A 12,426-nucleotide genomic window follows, 5' to 3' on the forward strand; every position below is an offset into this window, starting at 1 on the left:
AGTATTTGAATAAAAATGGCCCCCATAGTGCCATAGGGAATGGTTTTGCTGGAGAAACTATATCACTGGGGGGGGGGGGCTGTTTAACTGGAAGAGAAATGAAAAAGTCAGATGTAATGCTTCCATGTTCTTTAGATTCCTGTAGATTTTAATAGTTTTTTTTCTTTGTTTGTTTGGGATTTATTTTGTTTGCTCTATTTTTTAGACAGGGTGTCATCATATAGCCACGGCTGTCCTAGAACTCTCTGTGTAGACCAGACTGGCCATAAAGTCATTGAACTACTTGCCTCTGCTGACATTGAAGATATAAACCAACATGCTGGCTGCTCCTGTGACTTTTAAACTCATAAATTAAGGCTGGTGAGATGGGCAAGTCTGACAACCTGAGTCCAATCCCTGGAACTCACATGGTGGAAAAACAAAACAGATGCCTATAAGATGTCCTCTGATCTTGTATAGCAACATGATAACTTAAAGAGAAATTTGTGTTCTAAAAGGAAACACTCCATCCTATAGAGAAGCTACTTAACCTAGAAATGTAAACAACTCGAAAACTTTAGGAAGTCCCTGAAACTGACCAAGGCCCTCTCTCCTCAAGCTTATATGAATGGTAAGTAGTGCTGACTTTTCAAAATCGGGGTGCTTAGAACAGGCACAGACCAGCTAAGCTGCCTTGGAAGAGACACATAGCAAATCTGTTGATCAAGTCATGCAGTGAGATCCTAGGTTTCAGCTTTTCCTGCTGGGTGGGCTCTTAATGATATAGCTTTCTCTGAGCCTGTAAGTAACCCCTCACCCATATTCCTATAAGTAACTCCAATAAAACTCATTAATTTTAGTGGTATCCTTATATTGGTCTGTCATCGGTCCTTTATCTGGAGTGAGTAAATGTTCATTTACATCTCCATAAGAGTAGTGTCATACAACAGACCTCTGCATACACACACACCACACACACACACACACACAAACATACACGGGGAAAGAGAGGAGGGGGAGGGGGAGAGAAAGAGAGAGAGAATGTAAAACAAAATTAAATTATCAGAATTTATGAAAGATGTTATCTATGTTGTATATGCACTTAGGACATAAATCAGTAGACTTCAAGTAATAAAGATTTCTTTCAATCACGTAAGGAGACTTTGTCCAATCAGCTGAAAGCCTTAAAAGAAAATGTGGGATCTCCTAAAGAAAAGGGATCTCAGACTAAAGAGATGGCTCAATGGTTAACAGTACTTGTTGCTCTTGCAGAGAACCCGGGTCCTATTCCTAGCACCTACATGGTAGCTTACAAAACCCCTTAATCCCCAGTCATTAACATGGTGCACATTCATGATCATAAAGTAAATAAAACTTTAGAAAAGATGGCTGCCTTCAGTCTGCCATTGCATGCATTCTGTGAGACTATAAGATCTTTTGTGAGAATTTCCAGTCTTGGAAACCAAGATTTTGAGGCCAAGTTTCATTATGTTGTGCAGGCCTACCTCATACCACACAACCTAGGAGAATATGAGTTCATGCCAGTCCTCCTGCTTAGGCTTCTAGGCTCTGGGATTGCAGGCATGAACCACTGTGCTTGACTAAGATTTTCACTGCAGGAATTTAATTGGATATGTGTCTGTGGAAAACAACAGATAGTGCTATGTTAAGTTGGAGCCTGAAATTGTCATAATTCAAAGCTGATATCACTTGTGAGGCCCATACAGGAGGGCTACTGTGAGCTTCAGGCAAGAATGATCTACAAAGAAAATTCAAGACCACTCTAGGCTACAGAGCAAGATGGTTTCAAAAGGAGGAGGAGGAGGAGGAGGAGGAGGAGGAGGGATACATGCCTGTGAGAATATTCTATAGTCCTCATAGAAACCTGTTTGAGACAGATAATAATGAAACCATCTTCTTCTTAGTGCATCAGTCTTAGTATCAAGAATCTTGTGAAAATAAGAATTTCTGCTGTAGAAAAATGAAACTAATGAAAAACTAAGATATCAAAAGCATAAATAAAACGTCAATACTTTTATACATTTAGGACACAGGCACAAACCTTCAGCTTTTCACAGGCTTTCCAAAAAACAAAAAACAACAACAACAAAAAAAACAAAATAAAAAACTTTGTCTTAAATTATATACTGAAACATGTATCTTCCAAGCATGTGACCATAGGTCAGGCAGGACCCGGTTAATGCCAGAAGAGTCACAGATGCTTGTCAGATTTGGTATAAGACAAGATGAGCAAAATTCTGTACTAACATTCAAAATTCTGTACTAGTGCTTTTTCAGGAAAAAAAAATCTATAGAATTCATCCCTGAGTTTAAGTAATAAAAGAAAAAAGAAAATGTGCTACCACTATAATTTTCAAATCTACACAAAAATAGGAACTTGTCAGTTCAGTGGATTTCTCTAGCTTTCAAAATGTCTACTAATCAGGCCCTAGGGACCCTTGAGAAAACATCTAACTGTCTAAAGTGACACTTTTTTATAAAGGACTACAGAGGAAAGTCTCTGATTTGGGGATCTCCTAAAGAAAAGGATCTCAGGGCTAAAGAGATGGCTTGGTGGTTAACAGTACTTGTTGATCTTGTAGAGAACCTGGGTACTAATTACACACAACTTATACACAAAGGCAACAGAAAGTCATACAAGAAAACAAAATAGCTTGTGCCATTGGAATGAACCATTTTACAGTTTTTACCTGCCCCAGACATTACACTTCTGATTGTTTCTGACTATGAATAAATGATTCAAAGTCATTAGTAGGACACTAAGCAGCCAGCAGGTAGGACTAGGGCATGAGGATGAAGTTGGTCCATCCTCTCCATAGACAGCGGATCTTAACCTCAGTGAACAAGGAAAATTTTAATTGCTGCAATATACCCACTGTAATCTCTAAATGTATCAGGGAAAAACAAGACCTTTCTCAAAAGAAGGTATGTAAGTAGCTATCAGATATGTGGAAAAACGTTAAATATCACTAATCATCAGGGAAATCAAAACCATAAGATACTACCTCACTCCAGCTGAAATGGCTACACCAAAAAAGCAAAAAAATAAACACTGGGAAGATTTTTTTTTAAAGGCTCTTTTGCACTGTTGGAGGAAATGTAAGTGAGCTAAGTCAGCATGGGAAGCAGTATGCAAAGTTCTTTAACAAACTGAAGAGAGAACTACCATTTGAGCCAGAGTCTAACTCTTTGGTTACAAAGGAGAAGAAAACAGAGCACTGGAAAGACGTTTACATGCTTTTGTTCATTGCAGCACTGTTGACAATAGTCAAGACAGAGCAGTTACCTGAGTATGATGTTGTTGTCGTCGTCGTCTCGTCGTCGTCGTCATCGCTGCCTCCTCCTCCTCCCCCTTCCCCTCCCCCCCCCCCTCCCCTCCCCCTCCCCCTCTCCCACCCCCTTCCCCTCCCCTCCCCCTTCCCTCCCCTCCCCCTCCCCCCCCTCCCCCTTCCTCCTCAACAACTGATGAATGGTTGGGAAAAATGAAGCACATATCTACAATTCATGGTGTGGATGGCACTCTTAGCGGATGAAGCTAGTTTAAGAATGTTGAGTCATGGTGTAGCTGTGCAGTGGCGGTAGCAGTGGGTCTTGGACACAATGAGCAGCTTCAGCAGCGAGGATCCTGCTGCACCCTTCACGCTCGAGTACCGCATCTTCAACAAAAATAAGAAAGGGCAGTTTATCTCTCCATTTCATGATGTTCCAATTCGTGCAGACAAGGATGTGTTCCACATGGCGGTTGAGGTTCCATGCTGGTCAAATGCAAAAATGAAGATTGTTACAAAAGACCCTCTAAACCCGATTAAAAGATATGAAAAAGGGAAGCTCTGCTACGTTGCCAGCTATAAAGGGTATATCTGGAACTACGGCACCATCCCCCAGACATGGGAAGACCTAGGACAAACACAGTGGCTGCTGTGGTGACAACAATCCAATTGACGTTTGTGAAATTGGAAGCAAGGTGTGCGCCAGAGGTGAGATAAGCAGGGTGAAGGTCCTGGGCGCACTGGCCATGATCGACGAGGGCGAAACAAACTGGAAGGCCATTGCCATTAATGTGGACGATCCTGGCGCAGCCAATTACAACGATATTTCTGATGTTGAACAACTGAAACCTAGATGCTACTGTTGATTGGTTTAGAAGGCACAAGTTTCCTGATGGAAAACCAGAAAAATGAGTTTGCATTCAACGCAGAATTTAAAGACAAGGGGTTTGCAATTGACTTTATTAAAAACACCGACGATTATTGGAAAGCATTAGTGACTAAGAAAACAGATGGGAAAGGGATCAGTTGCATGAACACCACAGTGTCAGAGAGCCCCTTCAAGTGTGACCCTGATGCTGCCGAAGCCATTGTGGATGCTTTGCCACCACCATATGAATCTGCCTACTCACGACCAACAGATGTGGATAAATGGTTCCACCACCAGAAAAACGGATGCGATTCCTCTGGAGTGCAAGCTGATACGGCTGTATCCTGTTCATCTGGAGGCATTAGATGCAAAAGTGGAGCAGCTTTTCCAAGCTCTGGATGTCTGTAGCTCACCCCTAATGAGGTAGATTCTGCTGTGACTGGTCCAATATGTTCAGAAGGTTAGCCATCTAAACACCTCACATCTCAACCAAGACGGCTTTTACTAAACGTTAGCTCTCAAAGCCATGGGGACATGGAAGTCATTTGTGCATAGATGTGCAAGGTGGGCACCTTTATTGGATGTATATGTTTATTGCGTTAGGGAATAAAATTATTTATCTGAAAAAAAAAAAGAAAAAAAGAAAGTTGAGTCATGGGAGTTGTGCTATTGAACAGGATTGAAAGCCTGGCTGCTTCCTGTTTCTGTTTGATCCCAGATCTCCATGAAGTAAACTGGTCTCTTCAACAACATGTTCTCAGTACGATAGACTGAGCAGCCACCACTTAAAACCACAGAGCCAAGAGAGCACAGTCTCAAACCCTGAGCCCAAATAAACCTTTTTGCTTTTATTCTTTCAAATACCAGAGGTTGAACGCAGAGCCTTGGGATAAAATAAATCTTTTCCTGTCTGATGTTGCCTCTGTTATTTTTCTCATAGTGAGGAAAAACTGCCTATCACACAGGAGCTAAGGAGAGTGGGCTAGACAGAGGACAGCAAGAAGTGTGTCAACTGATATAAATTTACAGATCGGCAGAGTACATTCTGGTGTTCTACTACATGTGTTCTACAAGGTGCTTATAGCTAATAGAATTGTATATTTCAAGTAGCTAGAAAAGATTATCTTAATTTTTATCACCACCAGAATATTATAGGCATGGGTGGGGAATGTGTTCACTATGCTATTGATCATTGCATTATACATACATGTATTGAAACAGCACTCTATACCATAAACGTAATTAGTACATGCTAATTAAAAGTAAAGTTTTCAAAAGAAAAATTAATTCAGTGTTAAATCACATTGACTATTTATATACTGGTAGGAAAGCAACTTCCCTGGTCCAGACACTTGTCAATCAATATTTAAGTCACAAGTTAATAGTGGCTACATCCACTCACATATTTCTCCAATATTTATTTATTTAATTTCTAATGCATTCCAGAAATTGCGGGAGGGACACACACACACAAAAACACTTTACAAATTCATTTTTTTTTTTTATAAGTTTTTTTTTTTTTTTTTTTTTTTTTTTTGGAGCTGGGGGCCGAACCTAGGGCCTTGCGCTTGCTAGGCAAGCACTCTACCACTGAGCTAAATCCCCAACCCACAAATTCATTCTTAAGACAAACTTTTGAAAATTATACTGCTCAAGAATTTGAATTTATCAAGTTAAAATGTTTTAATTTACAGAAATGTTTGACTTTGGTTTCTAGATATCCTACCCAAGCCCAGCAATGTATAGTCAAAAAATAAATGAGAAGAGATGGTGTCCGCCTAACTATGAGGTGTTAAAAGTGGGAGCAAAGCCAAAAAGGGGAATTTAACATGGATGATAATGAACCTTCTGATTAAGGAGGTGAGGAGCCAACACGTGTTTCATGTGCACCAACGCTGCCTGATTGGAAGAACTTCAGTGGCTCCGCTGACAAAGGGAGGCTTTGCCTTACCACCCCTTCTCTAGTAGCATGAAATTAATTTTAGTTACAATGATGAGGGGTAAGTTCACATCTTTTGGGCCACAAGTCATGCATTTATTCTGAATCAGGAAGTAGGACATAGCAGAGACAATCTGATTGTCAATGTCTATTCAGAGGCTGCTTCTTCACGGCCTGACTTGGAAAATTAGCCCGTGTCTAGTTCCTAGTGAATAGCTGACATGCTTACATATCCACCATGACAGGGACAAGGATATGACAGGAATAGACTGTGGAAACGTTATTTGGTGCACTGTGGCTATTATAAGAAATTATTCCAAATCCACAGTTGCAAAAATGATAATGGTAATTCACTAAAGAATTTTCTGAAAAATAGGTTATAAATAGGTTATAAAGGTTTATTCAAGTTCACATTCAACTCTCTTAAGCTGTTCTCCAACTTTACACATGCCCTGTAGTGGCATGGACACCCATGTACACACACGCACGCACACACACACACACACACACACACACACACACACACACACACGCACGCACACACACACACAAATAAATGTAAAGAACACTTTTTTACTGTAAAGCTATATCAGAAACTGTTACAATGCAGTTAAATGAGAGAGTACAGGAATGTGAAATTGAGATTTCATATTATTATAGTCTAATGTGTTAATTATTCAGAAGAAAAAATAAAACTATAAAATATCTTTAGCTAGAATATCAAAAAAGAGATTGAGTAGACAATAGGAAAAATGTCTCAGAAGATAGTAGTTTAACAATTTTCTGGAATTAGTAAAAGTCACATATATGCCTGGATTTTGAGATTCAACATGCATATAAAGAGATAATAAAAAAGTAATAGAAATAATTTATTTAGAACCTACTATGCACTTTACAGATTGTCCTTTTCAGAATTTAATTTTCTCACCATGAAATCTGGCCATCCTCAGGCAATAGAATTTCATTCTGGGTCTGAACTTCCCACAAGGGTAGTGTTTTCTAGAAGTAAACGATTTATCTTTAAGAGGTAAGGGAGCTTTTCTAGAGCAGCCATTAAGTTTATCAAAGAATTATAGCTATTAATTGACACATTGCAATCATTGTGCTGACTCCTGCCTTTGACAAGGGCAGTGTATAAAGACTGTATTATGCTTTGTAAATCAATCCCTGCTTCTTCTCCTCATCCATCTCTACCTTCTTGCCTAAAGCAACTTCAGGTAAATCTCAAAGATGTTCAGTTAAAGGAATCAACACTTTAAACATGGCACCTGACTGATATTGTCATGTGCAACGCCTTGATCATCTCTCGATAGTGCCATGTGTTCCCTCAAGAGTTTTACACATTCCTATTTTCTGGCTTTTTATCTGCTCAATATCTGACTTCTGCTGACACTCATTCCACAATACCCCTCTTATTAATTTTGTTTTTTATTCTATATTTTTAATTTCTTTGACAGTCTCATATGTGCATATAATGAATTTTATTCATTTTCAAGACCCTCTCTCCCATTCCACTCTCTTATCCCCTACCACTTCCTTCTGAATCCCTTCTCCTTCCAGACAAGTCTTTCTCTTGCTTCCATGTTTGTGTGTGTGTGTGTGTGTGTGTGTGTGTGTGTGTGTGTGTGTATGTATGTGTGTCCCACTGAGTTTAATTATGGCTGCCTGCATAAGCATGGGAGTTTATTTACTAGAGCTTGAGCAGCTTATCAGTGGCTACACCACTGAAGAAAGTGACACTCTCTGTCACCCAGCAACTGTCGATAGTTCCTTAGAAACAGATGGACTTCATGAGCCCCTCTCTATTCAAGATGAAATATTGATAAGCCCAATCATATACAGTCTTAACTACAGCGGCTGCTCCTGGGTACATCTGACAGGTCATGTCAGGAAGTATTTTCCCAAGAGTATTCCATAGACTTGATATTCTAGTGCGGTGTGTTGGAAATACATGAGAATGTAAGCCACTCATTTAGTTTCATTTCTTTTTTAGTTCACTCAAAAATGTAGGACAACACAGGTAAAGTAAACTTTAGTAATGAATTTTTACTGAACTCGGGGTGCCCAGTTGTATTGCTATGGCATTTAGTCAATATTTAAGATTATTAAGAATATAATTTACAGTTTTAAAAAGCATTTGTTTGTTTGTTTGTTTTTATTTTTGAGATAATGCTTTTCTGTGTAGCCCTGGCTGTCTTGGAACTCGCTCTGTAGATCAGGCTATCCTCAAACTCAGAGAACCGCCTGCCTCTCCCTTTCGAGTGCTGGAATTAAAGGTGTGAGCCACCACTGCCCAGCTTGGTTTACATTTGTGTACTAAATTCCCAAAATGTGCAGAGTAGGAAGACGGTTCTGTGAGTAAGAATATTTGCCATACAAGCATTAGAACCTGAGTTCAAATCCCCAGCACCTACATAAAAGCTGGGCATGGCCATGCATAGCTGTAACCCCAGAGCTGTGTGGAGTCCAGCCAGGAGGATCATTTGCCAATCCATCTCCAGGTTTGCTGAGCAACCGTGCCAAGGGCATAATGCAGAAAGTGACAGAACATTGTGTTTTCATCTGCCCTCCACAGTTGTACACACAGGTACGTGAACCCGCATGTACACTTGTGCACACATTCATTTAACACATGCCGTACTCTCCCACACACATCATTTTTTAAAATAGTCATTTTATATATACAGGACATCTTAGTTTGGATGAGTCATATCTGAGAAGCAACAGTACTGGATACCCTGGGTCTAAATCCTGCAAAAGGATATTAAACAAACTCAGGTATTTAGACAAGCCTCATTTGTTTGTTTAATTTTCCTACTAGTCTGTTTTTTAAATTTTGACAGTTTCTTACTTATACAATGTATTGTGATCAAATTGTTCATATCCCACTACAGTCTCTTGTCTTCTTCCCACTTTTGTCAACCACTTTCTTGCCTCACTTTCCTCTCTCTGTCTCTGTCTCTGTCTTTCTCTCTCTCTCTCTCTCTCTCTCTCTCTCTCTCTCTCTCTCTCTCTCTCTCTCTCTCAGGCAGGGAGGGGGCGTTGGAGCTTTGGCAGGTGACCACAGCTACTGTGTGTTCATAATTGTAGCAGCCATGTTACCCTCGGAAGCTCCACCCTCTCACCATCCATCTCTAAGTCTTTCCAACCATTCCTTCACAATGTTCTGCTGGCTTCATAAGGTTACACACTTGGCGGCCCTTTATTCTCATGTCTTTGATAGTTAACATGTTCCTATTTTGACTATCAACAACTGCCAAAAGAAACCTTATAACTAAGGCTGAGTGCAACATCAGTCAGAAAACAACTTACCTGCATTTCATTTAGTAGACTCCCTCATATGGCTCACAACTTTCCTATTCATAGGCTTTTGACTGGGTTTGCGGGACTAAGCATGCATTCTCTCCAATGGGCTAGATCTCCGGTCTGATCAAAAAGTAGTTGTTAACCCCAGGAATAGTCATACCACTATTGAATCCATGCACATATCTTGCCCAATGGGTGTTGTAGCCTACAGGGTTCACATCTGGATTAGAAGATCTTTGATAACTTCTCTGCCCCTACAGCTTGGACAGTACCTCCTGGACCTGTGAACATAGAATCAACAGGTAGGAACTTCAGCTTAGTTGAGGATGACCTGTCTGTGCTCTCTATGGAGAGTATGTGCTGTCTTCAGCAGGAATATCTTGCGATCTATTTCTGGTGGGCAACCAAGAATAATGGCAGTACCTTATGTTGTTTTGAGAACCTGATTCCCTGCCAATTTACTTACAGGTAGCTATTTCTTACCTGGCACAAGAATGTGAACTTAATAATCTGTAACTTATTGGCATGGTTATCCATCCATGAAAAATAACCCCATACAAGCTCCTTAAAAAGAAAAAAGAAATAAAAAAGAAAGGAAAACATGTTCTTTGTTAACTTATAAAGTATTATGTTCCTATATGTCTTCTCCATACATCCTTGGTTTTAATTGACTCTGTCCCCTCCCCCAACCTGTCTCTGTCCTCAGTTAAACCTTTCCATCCACGGTATTCTTCCCCTTTATTTCCATGGCAACCCCTCCCTTTGGTCCTCTTCTTCGCCCACCTCATGACTACTTTTGTGGGTTCCAGGAATCTGCAAACACTCCAACTTAGACACAGACATTTAAAACTTTGAATATAAACTCTGCATATGAGAGAGAAAGTATATTTGTTTTTCTGACCCTAGGTTACCTCACTCGGGGTAATATTTTTCAGTTCTGTCCATTTTCCTGCAAGCTTCATAATTTTACTTCAGTACTGAAGAGACTCCCATTGTGTAAATGTGTCATATTTTCATTACCAATTAGTGAATAAATCATTAAATGATATTAAGTATTTAGACTAACCCCCTTTATCCATTTATTTTTACTTAATTTTTTAATTAACCTGCACAGTATTAGATTTTATTATGGCATTTTTAGAACAAAATTTGCATTTCTTATTTTTCCTCTCCTCCTCTTTCTTCCACGTGTACTTTTTCACCCCTTTTAGCCTCCTTTCCAGCTTCATGTGGTAGTGTGGATGCCGGAAGTCATCTAGTGGTTTGCCAAGCTCATTCTATGAGATGAACAAAGAACTGAACACTCAGGGAAGACAGGAAGTCAAGCGCCAGAAAGCAAAAGTTGCTACACTGTGGAAAGACTGAGAACTTAATAGCTGCCCAGTTAAATGCAGCCGAATGCCTCAGGAATCCTAATCTGGCAATGGATGGTTTCTAGAGCAACACTGGTTTCCACCCCATGTGGGAAGAGCAAAGAAGATAAGTTCTTATGTCAGAACAGAAAAGCCAAGCCTCACAGCAACAGAATAAACACATTCCCAAGCAAAGGATGAAGGAAGACAAGAGAAAGGTAGCGCTGGGTTTCCCTCAGATCTGTTTGTAGTGGAAGCGCGAAGGGGCGGACCACTCTGAGACAGGGGCGTCCCACTTCCAGGAAGTCCCCTCACGTTCTCTCAGTTTGGTTTACAAACCTAATCAAGTTGGCAAACAAGACTGACCGTCACAGTCACCTTAGAGCCCTTTCACTAACCACCTTCAATAAATTAAAGTCACGATCCCTAAAGATGACTCAGGAGTAAGAAGCAATCACTGCTCATGCAGAGAATCCACTTCCGTTCTCAGCGTCCATGTTGGGCAGTTTACAACTGCCTTTAACTCCAGCTCTGGGACTCCAACACCTCTGGCCTCAGAGGGCACCGGTACTCAGGTGTGTGTGTGTGTGCGTACGCACACACACGCGCGCACACACACACACACACACACACACACACACACACACACACACACGCACACACACACAATTTAAGGCAAATAAATCTTTAAATAAAAAGTAAAGTTCCCATACATCTCATTAGACTGTTCTAAATTTTTTATACATTAGCTTTCAATATACGATGAATAAAACATGTTTCAACAAAAGCAAATTTTATTACATTAAAGCTTCCAATGTAAAGGAAAGGGGGAGAAAATACTTTTGTAATTGACACTGAAAGATTAAATTTATGTTTTTTGTGTGTACAGGTGTGCATGCTACGACTTTCTTGAGTATCGATCTAGACCTACTGTTGGGAAGATTAAAAAACATAGACAAAAATATTCACAGTAAGATGGGGCCTTTGCTTGAGGTTTTCAATAAACTGCAACTTATAGATAGAGTCTTTGCTCTTTCTGAATCTAGGGGGGATGAAAGATTTACAAGTCAAGAACTATGTGTTGTTGAGAAGAAATTCTGTAAATTCCTCAGCCTAATCCCCCGAGTCATGTTAGCAAGCCTAATGAATTTCAGTGCCGAGCATTTGCCATACAAACATATCTTCATAGTTTTCATGATAGGGAGCCCTAAAATTCCATGTTTTCTGGTGGATCCTTAAGAACGTTGTTCATGTATGCTTGCCTTAGAAACCACAGCTTTTACCACCAGAAAATACAATTCTCTCATATATATTAGCATGGGCACACGCACACGCACTCCTATATTATACTCAACTGTAACCAAACAGTTGCTAAAAGAAGCGTGAGTTGTTTCAGATAGTTTTAGCTTTTTACATTGTGTTTATTTGTTGATGCTTGCCTATGTACGTGTGTTGGTGCACACATGCCATCGTGCAGATAGGTCATAGGACAACCTGCAAGAGTTGCCTCTGTCCTCCTACCATGTAAAGGCCAAGAACCAACCACACCCTCAGGGTTGCCCACCGGTGGCCTGCTAGGCCATCTCACTGGCCCGATTGCAGAGATCTGTAAGCTAGTGCGGGCACCCGAGTAGACAGGAAGAGTCAAAGAAGATGGCAAACTGAACTGTAGAGATTTGAAGTTAGCTGCCC

At 40.3% G+C, this 12,426-nt stretch overlaps 1 pseudogene; it reads left to right on the forward strand.

The window, feature by feature from the left end:
• Positions 1-3,600: 3,600 nt before the first annotated feature.
• Positions 3,601-4,545, forward strand: LOC116892710 (annotated as a pseudogene).
• The last annotated feature ends 7,881 nt before the right edge of the window (positions 4,546-12,426 follow it).

Source organism: Rattus rattus, chromosome 2 (genome assembly GCF_011064425.1).
Source record: "Rattus rattus isolate New Zealand chromosome 2, Rrattus_CSIRO_v1, whole genome shotgun sequence".
Lineage (NCBI taxonomy): Eukaryota > Metazoa > Chordata > Mammalia > Rodentia > Muridae > Rattus > Rattus rattus.